Raw genomic sequence first — 17,156 nt, 5'->3', positions numbered from 1 at the left:
CTTGGTTCTAGGGGGAAAATCTTGACCTTAGAAACTTAGGGGAGTATTGCATTTCTCTGTGGACATCCAGGGCTCATGTTTGGAATTAAATAAATATAACTGAACACTAAGATGAAAAGCAATTTGCTATTAACTGCCAAGTGGCTAGATCTGTTACACTCAGGCCTATAGGGCCTCGAACCTCTGCATGGTCTGCAACAGAAAGTGAAGTTGCAAGTTTCCAGTTTTATCCTTCCACTTCCTCATTTTCCAATGAAAAAGTGAAGTTGGCACCACACCCCTAAAAACCTCAAGATTTTGGTCTGCAGGAGGTTGAGTTCAGATGAAGAGGCCCCTGAGTTTCTGGAGGCCCTACACTAGTGGAGTGAGAGGTGGGTAAAAATGTTTGCCCCAGGAAATAGGAGCTGGGAGCATTAACAAAAATGATAAATCTCTTCCCTGTAGGCTAAGTAGGGATTCTGTGTTATAATGGTCAGTACCCAGGTCTTTGAATCTAGTCCTAGGTCAAGTTCTGGTGGGACTTGATTCTGTTTGTCTCAGAGTCAACTTATCCACATGAATCATGCCAGCCAGTTTTCCCTTCCTCCTAACCCTAAATTGATCTGCCTTCAAAAACCCAGAAAACAACAAATGCTGGTGAGGTTGTGAAGAGAATGGAACCCTCCTACATTGCTGGAGGAATTGTGAAAATGGTTCAGTCACTCTGGAGAATGATATGGTGCTTCCTCAGAAAGATGCAAATAGAAATACCTCATTACCCAGCAATCCCTCTGCTGGGTATATATCTACAAGAAATATGAGCCAGGACACGAGGAGATATATGAATACTAATGTTCAATGCAGCCCTAGTCACAAAAGCAAAAAAGATGGCGACAGTCTAAGTGCCCAACTGTCTAAGTGGAAGAATGGATAAACAAATTTTGGTATACACACAATGAAATACTATGCAACGTTGAAGAATAATGATGAATCTGCAAAACACCTCATAACTTGGATAAACCTGAGGACATGCTGAGTGAAATTAGTAAATCACAAAAGAACAAATATTGTATGAGACCATTATTGTAAAAGCTTAAGAAAAGTTTTCCAGACTAAAAGAAACATTATTTGATTGTTACCAGGGATGGGAAGCCACCACTCATCTGTCAGTTTCGCCATACTTATTCAATCTGTATGTTGAATACATAATCTGAGATGATGAGTTAGATGAAGAAAAACATGGCATCAGGATTGGAGGAAGAATCATTAACAACCTATGATATTCAGATGATACAACCCTGCTTGCTGAAAGCAAAGAGGACTTAAGGTACTTACTGATGAATATCAAATATCAGTATGGGTTGCATCTCAATGTAGAGAAAACAAAAATCCTTACCACTGGACCAATAAATAACATTCATGTAAATAGAGAAACAACTGAAGTTGTCAAAGACTTCATTTTACTTGGATCAGCCAACACTCATGGAAGCAGCAGTCAAGAAATGAGATGATGTACTGCATTAGGCAAAAACAAGGCCTTTTTAAAGTATTCAAGAGCAAAGATGTCAGTTTGAGGATTAAGGTGTGCCTGACCCAAGCCATGGTATTTTCAGTATGCATGTGAAACTTCATATGCATGTGAAAGTTGAACAGTGAATAAGGCAGACCATAGAAGAATTGAGTTACAGTGTTGGAGGAGAATATTAAAAGTACCATGGACTGGCAAAAGAACAAATCAATCTGTGTTGGAAGAAGTATAGCCAGAATGCTACTGGAAAGCCAGGATGGCCAGACTTTGTTTCTCATACTTTGGGTATATTATAAGGAGGGATCAGTCCCTAGAGAAAGATGACTTGGTAAAGTGGAGGGTCAGAGAAAAAGAGGAAGACCCCCCAATGAGATGCATTGGCATAGTGGCAGCAGCAATGGGCTCAAACATAGTAAGGATTGTGTGGTTGGCTCAGGACCAGGTAGTATTTCATTTTGTTGTGCATAGAGTCGCTATGAGTAGGTATCAACTCAGTGGTATCTAACAACAACAACAACAACAACAACAACAACAACAAGGGGTGGGAGGGAGAGGAGAGTAATTCACTGTAAATGTTCACTCAATTCACTGGCTACATATTAGCTCCGATGAGGGGAGACTATATACAAGAAGGGGGAGGGACAAGTATAGGGAAGGTGGCAGAAGAATAATGAAGATAGATAAAGACACAGGGAGGTATGCATGGACTGCAGGGGATAAAGGTAAATAGTGATATAGACACAACCTTGGAACAAGTGCTCTATGTGTAGATACATGAATTGAGTTTCAAAGGATATTTTTACGTGAGTATAAATATCTTGCAAACACAACTATGAATGTGGTGGAGCATACAACAGGCAAAATGATGAAATCTTCCTAGATATTATCAAACATCCTAAAGCAGTGAGTTTATGTACTCAGTTTATGTCTCAGGGGATACCATGGTCAATTGGCATAACATAGACATAGGCATAACATCAATTGGCATGACATCCACAAAGACAACATTCTATATCCTGCATGGAGGGCTAGTGTCTGGGATCTTGAAAGTCCATAAATAGCTGTATGAGGTGAAACTATTGGTCTTTTTGTGTGTAGAAGAAAGAAAGAATTGAAGAGACTTGGAATCAATTAGTCCAATAGACTAATGGAACATGTGAACATCAGTCGCCACAACTCTGAGACTAGAAGAATTAAACAGTGCCATGCTAACATTACCAACTGCTCTGAAAGGGATTACATTAGAGAGTCCTGGATAGAGTGGGAGAAAATGTGGAACAAAACTCAAAATTATTTAATAATAATAATAAAAGACCAGGTTTACTGTTCAGAACGAGACTGGAGGAAATTGAGACTACTGCCCTCAACCACCCTTCAGGTCTGGAAAGGAACTCACCTTCATGGCCCTATTTTGAGTAAAGCAGTAGATAGGTTTGGGGGGATGGGGGATGGGAGTGGGGGAGAACAGCAGCTCTAGTAAGGTATGTAATCATTCAAAAATCAAAAGTGCAACATTTTCTTAAGGACAAAGTTGAGAAGGGATAAAAAGGTGGATGGAATGCAAATAGGAATCACAAAGAGTAAGCAAGATGAGTGTTGTGGCTTAGAGGGGAATGTTGCTCTAATCATTGAGATGAAACAAAGTTGAATATAAAGCTGATGATCTATCTTGTCTGTATTTTTATTCACAATAAAAAGTTAATCATTTCTTAGAGAAGGAAAAGAGAATTTGCAAATATGTAGTTGTTGGAGAGAGATGTTCATCAACCACGTGTACCTGTTTTAGGGTTGGAACACCCCCCTACCCACCCAAGACAAGAGAAGGAAATTGGAGAAGAGGAAGAAGAAAGCTGCAAAAGGTCAACAAATCTAGGATAAAAAGGTGTCACATGTCTCTCTCCAGGCATCTGGGAGAGTCACGGAGAGCGAGAGTGAAAATCACCGACATTACCCCAACAATAAAAGAAATCTTTTTTTTCACGAATCCAAGGACAGATACTGGCGCCAGTAGATGGGGTGTCTGGGAAGCTGTAAACAGTGTTAAGTTAGTTATTAGATGGAAATGTTGATTCTGTTTTCTGAAGGAAGTTTTGCTGAGGACAGGAAACGTAGGCGTGAGTTTATGAATATAATCATTCTCTGGGGTAGCAAATCTTACTTCCTGCCTCCCCAAATTAGCCCCAGTCAAGACTGCTGAGGACTTTCTGTGCTCGACTTATTCTCCTCTTGTTCCTCCTCTGAGCTCACAACAGCTCTTGAATGTGTAGGAGCGTGAAATTGAAGTATCTTTAGCAGATTGGGAAAGAGCAACTTGGAGGGGGCCACTAGGATCATTTATTTCTAGAGAGACACAATCTTAGAGAGGCCAATAGGAGGAAGAGGAGCGATGGGAAACAGAATAAAGGGAAAATAAATTAGAAAATGCAAAACATTTATTCTGGCAGTGACTAATCAAGTGCCATTGAGTCGGTTCCGACCCTGCATAGGGTTTCCAAGGAGCAACTAGTAAATTTGACTCACCAACTTTGTGGTTTAAACCAGCTTTATAGTCCAGCAAGCGCATTAGCCCACAGCGCCACACAAGAACTATTAGAATAGCAACACCTAGGCTTCAACTAGCAGAGTGGCGCAGCGGAAGCGTGCTGGGCCCATAACCCAGAGGTCGATGGATCGAAACCATCCTCTGCTAACCTTTATAGTGTGGGTGATAATTTGATATCTCAAAGCTGAGACCTGAGACCACACTTGATTACTAGAAATGCTTGATTTTTTTTTCTCTATGATCCAGCTGAGTAAGTATAAAATCAGGAAAATCTCTGCTTTTAAGAAAGAAGTAAACTTATGATTGCATGTAAACTACGAAGTAACCTCAGAGGATATAAAAACCTTTATTTAATTGTTCATAGTGATATCGGTGCCATTTAAGTGCTTGTAAGAAAATGGAAGTTGTTGTTAGGTGTCTGTTTAACAAAATGAACTGGTGTATTGAAAAAGCGCTCCCAGTAAAATTAACAGGTTTGAGCTCTTTTACTAGTGATAGATTTTTTCTGTAGTATTTTCTTGCCATTTGATGTAAAATAAAGACTGTTTCACCAATATTAGTCATATTAGTTTTTTAAATGGCACCAAGGTTTGTTAAAATCTTGTCGCTGATTACTGTGCATTCAAAATGGGTAGGTCTCCTTCTGTTGTGCCTAGGGTTGCTATGAGTCAGAACCGACTCCATGGCACTGAACAACATCTACTGTCAGCTCACAGCCATAGAAAACCCTGAGTGCAATTCTCTGAAATTACTGAGATTGTCATGAGTCAGAATCAACTCCACTTTTATTGCTTAAAAAAAAATTTTTTTTTTTAAGTAGGTGAAACAGAGAATGTATAGGACATAATTGCTGTTGTTAAGCCTGTAGAGGGTTTCCAAGGAGCAACTGGTGGGTTTGCACTGCTTAGTTCAAAGGTGTTTCCCTTCTATATCTGTCATTGAATTTTATCGTGATATAATGCCTTTTTATTGCTAAAGACATTATTGATGATCTTATTATACTCAGCAAGAGAAAATACATAGTAGAATAGAGCTATGATTTTTAGCCATTTCCAGCAATCATACTGTTTTAAGTATTTTTCCGCTGGTTTGAGTTTTCTTTACATTTTATAATAGTATACAATCAGTCCACCACCGATTGGTCAGTTTGTTGTACTATGGTAGCTTACATGTTGCTATGGTGTTAGGAACTAGTCCACTGGTATTTCAAACACCAGCAGCGTCATCCATAGTGGACAGCATTCAGCAGAGCTAAGACAAACCAGGAAGAAAGGCCTGGCAATTACTTCTGAAACTTACCCAATGAAAAGCTTATAGATCATAACAGTACACTCTCCCACTTGCTTTGTTTTGAGCATATCATTAGGAGGGATCAGTCACTGGAAGACATTATATTTGGTGAAGTAGAGGACCAGAAAGGAAGATCCCAGTGAGATGGGTTGGCAGAGTAACTGAAATGATGTACATGAATATAGTGATCCTGAGGATGACCTAGCAACATTCCCTTCTGTCCTAAATAAGGTAGCCACGAGCAGAAGTCTACTCAATGGCAACAAACAACAACAACATTGTTATGAAGTGCCATCGAGTTGGTTCCGACTCATAGTGACCATGTATCTGTTTCTGAGGAGCGGGCTGGTGGGTTTGAACCACTGCCGTTTCAGTTATCAGATCAATGCTTATCCTGCAGTGCTGCATCAGGGCTCCAACAACAACAACATTGCAACTCTCCACTGGAAAGCAAGTTTCAGAGACTCTTCTGACAACTATTTTGGTCTTTTCCTTCTTTCTTGTCTTCTTAATAACCTTTTGCTTTCTTCCTGTGTAATGTTCTTGATGTTATCCCACAACTCTTCTGGCCTTCGGTCTTCATTGTCTAATGCATCAAATCTGTTCTTCAGATGATCTCTAAATTCAGGTGGGATATATTCAAGATCATATTTTGGCTCTCGTGGACTTGTTTCATTTTCTTCAGCTTCAGTTTGACTTTGCATATGAACAATTGTTGGTCTGTTCCACAATCTGCCCCTGGTCTTGTTTTGGTTGATGACATGGAGCTTTTCCACCTTCTCTTCCACAGATGTAGTTAATTTGATTTCTGTGCATTCCATTTAGTGAAATCCCTGTGTATAGTCATCTTTTATGCTGTTTAAAAAGTATTTGAAATGAACAAATCATTGGTCTTGCAGAATTCTATTAAGCGATCTCCAGCATCATTTCTATCACCAAGGCCATATTTTTAAACTATTGATCCTTCATCTCTATTTCCAACCTTTGCATTCTAACTGCCAGTGATTATCAATATATCTTGGTTGCATGTTTAATCAATTTCAGAATGAAGAAGTTGGTGGAATTCTTCTGTTTCATCCTCATTGACTTTAGTGGTTGCTGCATAAATTTGAATAATAGTGGTAATAACTGGTCTTCCCTGTAGACAGCATTGTACCTCATGACTGGTCTGGATATGTTCTTTTTGACAATTAATGCGACACCATTTCTCTTCAATTGCCATTCCCGGCATAGTAAACCATGTGGTTGTCAGATTCAAAACGGTCAATACCAGTCCATTTCAGCTCACTAATGCCTACTATAACGATGTTTCTGCGTTCCATTTCATTTTTGACAATTTGAAATTTTCCTTAGTTCATACTTTGTACATCCCATGTTCCAATTATTAATGGATGCTTACATATGTATGTTACAACATACTATCACTTAAAATGTATACTTTTTGATAAGTACTTATATAAGAAAAGGAAATGATTGGAAACATAACCCTTAATAAAAGGAATGGGTCTTTATTACCGCCTCATCTCCAATTAGTTCATCCATCTGCAGATGAAAATGTATTATGGATGGAATGAAAAGAGTACACAATAAAGATGACCAATAATGTGTGTGGAACAGGTTGGAGAGTATGTAGAAAAACATTCTGTGAAGGTCCCACCGAGACTTGAACTCGGATTGCTGGATTCAGAGTCCAGAGTGCTAACCATTACACCATGGGGCCACTTGCATAAAAATTTTCCGGAACACTTTGATGACCTAGTTCTCCCTCAAGTACCTTTGAGTCCACAGAGAGAGAAATCCACATTCTGCTTTTTCTCCTCTAGGAGTAAGTCAGGTCGCTTCATCTGTTATCTGCCGGCACCAATCACAGTTTAGAACAGTCTTAACGGAAAACATTGACTTCCAAATGTCAGGACTCCCCTTCCCTCCTAGGACTCTTAGTTCATTTGAAAATTGTGACACTGTTGAACAAGTTAAGTTTTATGGCAAGTGTTTTGCGGCTTTTTTTTTTTTTTAAACCTCATCTAATTGGCCAAGTATTAGCATCGAAGGACTCAAGCGTGGCAACAGTACATGAAGTTGGCACAGGATCCGGCAGTGTTCACCTAACAACAACAGTGAGACGCTGTGGGTTAATGTGCTGGACTACAAGGTCCATTTGAGCGGTAAGGGCGTGGTTCAAGTTTACCAACCGCTCCTTGGAAACCGACTCAGCACTTAACAACAACAAAGGTAGGGGGCTATTATTGCTGTTTTACAGATGTGTTTCCTTGTCAGGTCCCAATTACTTTCCCAAAAATAACTCGGACGGTATGTGGTGCTTTGCCGTTACGCAAAGATTCTACCCAAGTACAAAGGAGACGTTAGTGTTTACAAACGATGGAGTGTGTTCGGATGACGAGGCTGAACTAGAGAAAGGATCCGGCAGTCCTGGAAGCGCAACTCGAGGGTCAGAGGCGCAGAGGAAGCTCCCAAAGGGACCCAAAGAAGATTCTCTGTTCTTTTCTCTCATATCCCTTTCCCACACAAGTGTCCATACTGTGAAAATCTACAAAACAAACCTGTTGTTTTTCAGCTTATGTGAGTCTTAGAGCCGCAGCTTATGTGAGTCTTAGAGGCGCGCCCTAAGATATTCAAGCATATTTGTAAACTCTGGCTGTTTCGGAGCATTAGGAATCTCAGCACTAAAAGTTTAGAAGTCAGCACTTCGTCAATTTCCTTAGTGGTATAGGGAGTCCAGCCCCGCTCCAAATAGTTTACCTGGCCATTTCCGTTGGATGAGAGAGGGTTTACGGGAAATTGGATTTCATGGTTTGCAGATTGAGGCTGTCTTGCCAGATTGTAAGAAACTTTAAAAGCCCAAGGTCGATGGTTCAAGCCACTCCTCGGAAATCTTAGACTGGGTCGTTATGAATCGGAACCAACTCCACTGCACTTAACAAACAATAGCGCAGAGGGTGAAACGTTGGAACATTGGACTACTAAACCGAAGGATGGCAATTCGAAACTATTAGACTATTAGTCATTCTGGAGGGGGTGGGGGGAATGGGGCAGTCAGCTTTTACAGCCCCCGGCACCCTGTGGCGCAGTTCTATTCTGCTTCCTTATTAGATCCTATTTACTTTCTCGAAAATAACTAGCATGGTATCTGGAGCAGTTCTACTCTGTCTCTAGGGTCATTATAGTAGGAATTGTTTTGACAGTGGTCGCTAGACTTCAGATGTAAACCAACCAATACTGGAGAATTTCTCCGAGGACAGAGCACCCTCTCGTGGACACACACTATTTGAGTGCAAAAACCAAACCAAACCCAAACTCAAGCCAGTTGTGCACTCCACTCAGTGCAACTCAAGAAGAGCTCATGGATATCAGAATACAGCTGTGCTCCACAGCTGATTTTGTTTGAAGATCTCCAAGTCTTCTTAGGTGCCTCTGGGTAGACGCGAACTACTAACCTTTGCCTGAATCAACAAGGCACTCCAAAAACAAAACAAACACCCCCTCACAAAAGAAGAGAAAAAGTCTCTCTGTGCAAATGTTTTGCTTCTTGAGCTTCTTGAGGGTTGGTTCCCTTCCAACCGAATTCTTGCAAGGTGGTTCTTGAACAGTCTTGACTTTGGGTCTTTTCTGGAAAGCTGGTTTGGAGATTTCCCTCCAACCTCTGAGTCAGGTCTAGGATGGTCAAAAATAATTTGTTGTCTGCATAGAGAAAGTATGAAACCTGGGGAGAAAACATCCTCCATAGGAGATTGCAAACAGTCAAACCCAGGACAAGGAAAGGGTCTTTACAAAGGGGATGTTTCCAAACCTGGGAAGAAGGACACAGGGAAAAGCTCTATAGATTATTCCTCCTCCTCTTGATATAACCAGATGAGAATACACTAGTTCAATCACATTTTCAAACACCAAAGGGGAAAAATTGTTCAAATTACTTTGATCCTTTATGATTCCTGACAGGTTAACATGTAGGAAGGTGCCTGTGACTTGAGCAGCAGAAGCTTCTATTACAGAAGCTCTGGAGCCCTCACAGACTCTAGTTCCTAGGCCAACTGTTATGACGCCAGCAAATAAAACCCTCCTCTTGATACTGTTTTTGTTTTCTCAGATGAAACAATGGTTTACTCACAAAGGGAAGAGACAGATCAAGGTCAAATTCATTACTGGATGATGCAGGGCAAGTGTTATGTGTGCAACAGCCTTGTGCTACAAGTGTGACTCCATTCCCTCCCTGTGGGTAGCAGGAGTGGGGTTAGCCATGTACCATATGGTACCCACACATGAGTTGGTGAGCTGGACAGAGAAAGTTACTATGTGCCCGGAAGTGAGAGGGAGGCTTTTCTGAGAAGGAGAAGAAACTGGGATCGGGAGAGATCCAGTTCTCGGCATCTCCTATTAGAAAATGTTTCTGGCTCAAGGCTTCTATTTAGGTGACTTGGTTGGGAGGCACAGAGGCCAAGGCAGACTGTCCTCCCAATGATTACAGTTGGTGTTGGTAAGTGCTGCCAAGTCAGTTCTCACTTACAGCAATGCTGTATAGAGTTTCCGAGGAGTTTGAACTGCTGACCGGGCAGTTACCAGTCCAGTGTTTATCCTACAGCACCACACCAGGATCCCAATTACAGTTAGAAGGGGCCTTATACAGATGAGTATATAGGAACAAATGAGCTTTACATAGCTATTCACTCAACAAATATGTATTTGAAGTGACAGACGCTAAATAAACACGGGAAGTGGAATGAGAAGGAACAAGCTATAAATTTAGGTCTGAGCTGGACTGGCACGTGGGGTGAAGGGAACTTTCTTATAATATGGAAGTTTCTAGAGACTGTTTACATGTTGATGGAGGTGATCTAGTGAAGAAGGACAGAATATGGTGGAGGAAGGAGCTAACTGAAGGGGAAGAGTCCCTGATAAGGTGGCGGACAGTGCACATGAGGAGGGACTAGACTTGAATAAAGGGATATTCTTTTCTTTCCAATAAGAGGGAAGGAGGAAGGAAAGTTACAGAGGCTGGCACCTTTGTAGAGCATCATGGGAAGAATAGAAAGTTCTTAATTAGTTTCTTAATCTTAGGTATTTATATTGAGCGTGGTGGTAGGGGTGAGTAGGACTAAGAAGTTAGGGATAGTATTATGGTTTGGTCTAGGCAAGGCCTAACATTTCACTTAGTGTTAGGATTATGGTTAGGACTAGGGTTAGGAGTTGGCTACAGCTAGGAGTAAGGCTTAGTTGAGTTTTAGGCTAACAGTTAAGTTTTTATTTCTTTTTCTTGACATTTAGTTGATTTGGAAGTTCTGTAACTACATTATTTCCTCTTTTTATTTTGTTGTTGTTGCAAACTGTTATCTTGGTTCCCTATTTTCAGTTTTGTAGGTTTGTTTTGGAGTCCTGGTGTGGCACAAGGTTAGCAGTTCAAGCTCACCAGCCACCCCTTGGAAACCCTACACCATGAGTCAGAACTGACTGGACAGCACTTAACAACAACAGGTTTGTTTTACTTTGAATAGTTCTTTTCAAAAACCTCATATGCATGCGAAAGCTGGACAGTGAATAAGGAAGACCATAGAAGAATTGATGCTTTTGAGTTATGGTGTTGGAGGAGAGAATTGAAGGTGCCATGGGCTGCCTAAAGAACGAATGGATCCATTTTGGAAGAAGTACAGCCAGAGTGCTCCTTGGAGGCCAAGATGGCCAAACCTCGTCTTTCATACTTGGGACATATTGTCAGGAGGGACTGGTCGCTGGAGAAGGATGTCATGTTTGGTAAGGTGTAGGGTCAGAGAATAAGAGGAAGACCCCCAACGAGATGGATTGGCCAAGTGGCAGCATCGATGGACTCAAGCATGGCAATAGTAGTTAGGTTGGCCCAGGATCAGGCAGTGTTTCGTTCTGCTGCGCATAAGGTCACTATGAGTCGGTAACGACTCGATGGCACCTAACAACAACAACAACAACATATCTGGCCTGAGTTCCAGGTAATATTGTCATGTATGATAGTCTCACATAGTCTCACGTTGTTGTCAGCCATTGTTGGTTCTCTGTCAAAAGAACTTCTTGTAGTGTTTTTTTTTATAAGGTTGCTATGGTTTTAACAAATTATTTTAATTTCTGTGTGCTACCGACCCCTACAGTGGAGGGGGTGAGACCCCACGGGTGTCTTTGTTGGTGGGAAATAATTTGGCGAATGAATTCACGGAGACTCTCTTTCCATCCAAAGATGTCGCTCTTTATTGCTCTAAGACCACAGTTTTTATATCGTTTTACTACATTACATAAGTGTTTAATCAATGACAGTTTCGGAAAATCAGTAATTATTTTCTTTACAACAATAATCAGGGGATGTGCGTAATCACAGTTTCTTTGAAATACATCAGAAACTCTTAGTTCTATAGTCAAACACCTACATTTAATGATTCTTCTACCATATTCTGTTAAGACTACTTATGCTTCACTAGCTACAATAATTGCTTTATTGTGAGGGAAAGGAAAGGACGTAAGTGTGATCACAACATTCTTTTTATCTGATTTCAATATATACTATCATAATGTTTCAAGTTAATCATATGTTCCTATGTGATCTTTTCTTATATCCTGTTTTTCTAACTCCTAGTGTTCTAACTATTATCTTCAGCATTGTGTGTGAGTATTAAGTTAACAATTTATTTCAAACAGGTGAATGCATTGTGGCCAAAATGCTCTGTCAAACATTACCTAAATGTGAATTCTACACAGCTAATTGTAACCTCTATTCTTCTGCCAACTTCTCAGAGCACGACTTTATTAAAACAGGGGTCGGGTATGATTATTAAAACAACATCATTTAGGGGTCTGCTATGGAAGCACAAGAAAAACACACACATATATATATTAAAGCAAAGAATTTAAAGGCTGACTATAAATCTAGCTGGAACAACTCCGAGGGGCTTGCTCCGGTTGAAGCCAATGTCTCCAATCCGGCGACCTTTGTCACGCAGATTCCTTCGGAGTGGGCGTGACATCTGTGTATCTGGAAATGTCCTAATTTTGCTGTTATATATGATGGTTGATTTCACTGGGCATATGATTCTTGGATGGCAATTTCCCACTCCCCCCGCCCCCCAAGATTTATATATGTTGTCCCATTGTTTTCTTGCCGAAAAATCAGAGTTTAGTCTTATTAGTTCTCTTCTGTAGATACCTTTTTGTTTTTTTCCTCCAAGTTGCTCTCAGAATTCTTCCTTGTCTTTGAAAATTTTGATTGTAATATATCTTAAGATTTTCTTTTTGGGTTTATCCTGTTTGAAGTTTGTTTAACTTCTTGAGTGGCTATCTTCTTATCGTTCATGATTCTATGGAAGTTTTCTTCCAACAATTCTTGGACAATTTTCTCTATGTGGTCTTTTTTTCATTCCCTTTTGTCTCTTTCTGTCCTGGGATTGTTGATAGTCTCCCACATAAATTTTAGGCCTTCTTCGAATTTTTAAAAAATTCTTTTTTCTGATTGTTTCTCTTGAAAATGAGTATTGAGAATTTGTCTTCAAGTTCACTAATTGGGCCTTCCATTGATTCAATTTTACTTCATTGTCCTTTTAATGCACTATTTCTGAAATCTTAATTTTAATTTTCTGACTTTCTAATTGCTATTTTTTTATGGTTTCCAAATTTTCATTTATTATGTCAGATCATTCATATAGTATTTTCCTGAATTCTTCTAAAGTTTTTTTTTTTTTTTTTCTCTTTGCTTTCATTGATATTTTATTTATGGATAGTACTTAAATATCATTCTTTGAAGTTCCTTATCAAGTAGTTCTGATTCCATTCTGTACTACACTTTCTGACTGTGTTTTGGCCACTTGTTTGAGGAGCGCTGTCTTATTTCTTTGTGGAAGCTGAAACTGTCTGTTGTCTCCAATACAGTAGGGTGTCACTGTATTTCTATTTAATTAAGGATTTTATGTTCGTGTGTTATCAGAATCTCAGCACCTGGTGCATGCGATAGAAATTGCAAATGTGAACGCAGTTCTGTTTGTGTAGTATACTTCAGGGTGGGTTCAAATGCTTCCAGAAGCAGGGGTGGCACTCCTCTGCTCCTAACCCCAGGCAGAGCTGAAGCTGCTGTGCAGAAGGGGGTGCCAACGGTGGCAAGACTGGCCACACTCCTGGCTACCAGGAGGGCAAGGAATAAGGGAGAACTGCACCTCTAGCTTTGTCCTGAGCCTGTATCAGCAGCCACTTGCAAAAGCTGAAGATGGACCTGCTGACGCAGACATCCCTCCTGTTTTTCTTGTCTCTTGCTGCTCCTGTTCAGCTTCCTCTTCCATTCTGCACTAAATTGACCTCTGTCTCATCTTCTGAAGCTCGTGGTTCTAGGATCACCATCTGTATCTGTTTCACTCTGTCTCCCATGTCTTTATTAGGGTCTGCTCAATGGGTTTGCCTATCCTGCCATCTTTTAAAAAAAAGCAGACCCCAAACTTATTATCAGTGAAGTCAATCCTGATTCATGGCAACCCTGTGCATTACACAGTAGAACTGTCTTCCATGGTGCTGGTGGAAGCACCAACCTTTAGTAGTTAAATGTAAACTGTACCACCCAGGGATAACTCCTCTTGATTACAGGAAGAATGAGCAGCGTTGAGACTAGTCTCTTTCCTGTACTCTTGGAAAGGAAACAGGAGCAGCTTCAGCCTAAGTCTGTCTACTGTGTGATGTTCACAAATGAAAACAAAACAAAACAAAACAAAAAACAAAAACCCTCTTCAATTCAAACACAAACACGCGATTAGTGCCATACAGAGGCTAAGCTGTGACAGGAGTTGGGCTCCCTATAATCAATAGGTAACCAGCCACAGTACTTACACACAGACTTCCAGGGTCACACAGGTTAAAAATGTCATGAAAGGACCCTTTCTTCCTGTTGACGAATTCTATCCAAAACATGCCAAACATAGTTGTTAAGCTGTTATAGGGTTTCCAAGGAGCAGCTGGTAAGTTTGAACTGCTGAGCCTGTGGTTCAAACTGACCTTGTGGTCCAGTGCTTTATCCCATAGTGCCATACCAGGACTCCACAAAACATAGTAGGCCTCATTAAGACAGGGTCATTGTTGACATTCCCATCCAGGGAGACTCCCATTCTTTTTGAGTAGAGGCTTGTTTGTAGAATGAGTATAAACTAGAATCAGTAAAGAAAGAAGAGTCTCTAAATAAGCAGACCAGAAACTTTAGAACCAAGCATGTGCAAAGTTACCTGTGTTCTGGGATGATCAAACCAGATTATATGATAGTTCATTAACTCAGCAAGTATTTTTGAACTCCTAACATGATGCTTTTAAATTATGATGTTGGCGAAGAATATTGAAAGTATCATGGACTGTCAGAAGAACAAGCAAGTCTATCTTGGAAGAAATATAACCAGAATGCTCCTTCGAAGTGACAAGACTTTGTCTCATGTGTTAGACTTTGGATGTTATCATGAGGGACCAGTCCATGGAAAAGGATATCATGCTTGGTAAAGTGGAGGGTCAGTGAAAACAGAGGAAGACCCTCAATTGGATTGATTCAGTGGCTACAATGAGTTCAGTGGCTACAAACATAATTGTGAGAATTACGTAGTGATTTTTGTTATATATAGGGTCGCTATTGGTTGGAATTGACTTGACAGCACCTAACAACATAGGGTAAGTATTGAACTTCTAAATACAAGGTTGGTGGTTCAAACCCATCAGCCACTCCTTGGAAAGCCTAGTTGGAACCGAAGATGACACTTAACAGCAAACACCAACAAACGTGATGCAGGTACAAGGAGCTGAAATGTGCATCAGGGAAATGTTTTGTCTAAAGCAAGAGTTGTTAGGTGCCTTTGAGATGGTTCCAGCTCATATCAACCTTGTATAGAGTTTCTGAGAAGCATCTGGTGGGTTTGGACTTCTGAACTTAATTTGTTTAATTGGTGGTGGTGGTTATGTGCCATGGAGTTGGTTCCAACTCATAGCGACCCTGTATAGGGTTTCCGAAGCTGTAACTCTTTACGGGAGCCAAAAGCCTCATCTTTCGCCTGTGGAACAGCTGGCTATTTCGAACTGCTGACCTTGCGGGTTCGCAACCTGATTCGTAACCACTACGCTACCAGAGCTCCTAATTTGTTTAATTAGAGCAATTGAAATTTGAGATGGTAAGGGAAGCAGGATTCAGGATGCTGAGGAAACAGATGGGATAACTAAGCCCATATAAACGGAGTCAATAAGACCGCAAAGTTAAGTTAATGTTAGAGGAATGAGTAAAGAAGTAGGTATCATAATGTAAAGCTAGAAGGGTGGTTGTGCTGTTGTTGTTGTTGTTGTTTAAAATGTTTTTCAGGTAGAAAATAAGGAGATGGGATTGGGGCAGGGGACAGATAGAAATAATGCTGCTATGGTCTGAAACTAGAGACCATTTGGGGATCTGTGGCAGGAATGATGACAGATGAGATTAGAGATACCATATTAACTTGTAAATTTTTACATTAAAATGTAAAAAGATGCCTCAAGGAAGGGACTTGTCCTGTGTGAGAATTCTCTAAGGTGCTAGCAAGGCCTGTTCATCATGGTTCACAGCCTGTAGTCTGAAGAACTGTATCACATACATCAACTTGACCCAAATGCAGCGGCTTTACTAAGAAAGAACCTAAGAAGTTTGCAGCTGTGGTGGGATTAGGTGGCCTAATGAGTAGTTAAGATGATGTGCTTTGTATGCATGGGCTCGAATCCCATCTGTCTTTGTTATATCTTGTGCTGTTCTAACAGAATACCATAAGTCAGTAGCTTTAAATAATAGACATTTATTTTTTCACAGTTCAGTATGCTAGATGTTTGGATTCCCGGCACTGGCTACTGGGGAAGGCTCTCTGTCAGCTCTAAGGGTGTGGGGCAGGTGGGAATCCTTGCCTCAGCTTCTGTAGCCCCAGAATTCATTGTTTCCTTGGCAACCTTCATGTGGTATCTTGTACTTGCGCCAGTATCTAATCTTTTTATAATTCAGAAGTGATTAGGTTTAGGACACACCATGCATGGATATAGGTTATTAATGTATTCAGTCCATATCATCTTAATGGAGAAGAATAAAACCAGGGGGGAGAACTGCATCATTGCAATGTTATTGCTCTCAAACCAGCTAGTTACTTCTCTTGAGCTTAGACTTCCTTTTCCAGTCAAACTAACATGCCTAATTTTGAAAAAAACAGACATTCCTTTTTGCATATGCACTTTTTGGGAACTCATGTAAGGAGGGACAGACAAAAAACTACCCACCTCCCACATTGCATGGTTGAGGGTAGCAGTGTCGGTTCCTGCATATGTGTGCATTGTGTCATGTGGGCTCAGTTTTCTGAGCAGAAAGATTGCTAGAAATAATGGAAAAAAACCTGGCAAGGTCCCACCGAGATTTGAACTCGGATCGCTGGATTCAAAGTCCAGAGTGCTAACCATTACACCATGGGGCCACAGCACAAGAGTGGTGAACAGGTTACTCTTGTGACAAATATTTATTCCTGAGTCACAAGACTTCTGTTGTTAGGTGCTGTCAAGTTGGTTCTGACTCAGCTATCCTGTATAGGGTTTCTTAGGAGTGGCTAGTGAGTTTGAACCACCGACCTCACGATTCAAACCTACCTTGTGGTCAAGTGCATATCCATCCTATAGCACCACACCCTACTTTTAAAGCCGTGCTTTTCTACAAAACGTTACCGCCCCCTAGTGGGACACTTTGAAAATGTGGGGGTAGTTTGGTTGTCTTGATCACTAAGGATACAATTGGCTAGTCTAGGGATTAGGGACTAGTGATGCTGGAAATCTTGCAATGCT

At 40.7% G+C, this 17,156-nt stretch overlaps 3 non-coding genes across 3 annotated transcripts; 1 reads left to right on the top strand and 2 right to left on the bottom strand.

Moving 5' to 3' along the window:
• The first annotated feature begins 4,124 nt into the window (after window positions 1–4,124).
• Window positions 4,125–4,196, top strand: TRNAM-CAU. The gene has a single exon. It is a non-coding gene; the product is annotated as a tRNA-Met (tRNA).
• Window positions 4,197–6,987: 2,791 nt separating this feature from the next.
• Window positions 6,988–7,059, bottom strand: TRNAQ-CUG. The gene has a single exon. It is a non-coding gene; the product is annotated as a tRNA-Gln (tRNA).
• Window positions 7,060–16,723: 9,664 nt separating this feature from the next.
• Window positions 16,724–16,795, bottom strand: TRNAQ-UUG. The gene has a single exon. It is a non-coding gene; the product is annotated as a tRNA-Gln (tRNA).
• Window positions 16,796–17,156: the final 361 nt, after the last annotated feature.

This window comes from Chrysochloris asiatica, unplaced genomic scaffold (assembly GCF_000296735.1).
Source record: "Chrysochloris asiatica unplaced genomic scaffold, ChrAsi1.0 scaffold00213, whole genome shotgun sequence".
Taxonomy (NCBI): Eukaryota; Metazoa; Chordata; class Mammalia; order Afrosoricida; family Chrysochloridae; genus Chrysochloris; species Chrysochloris asiatica.
This window is presented reverse-complemented; position numbering and strand designations above follow the sequence as displayed.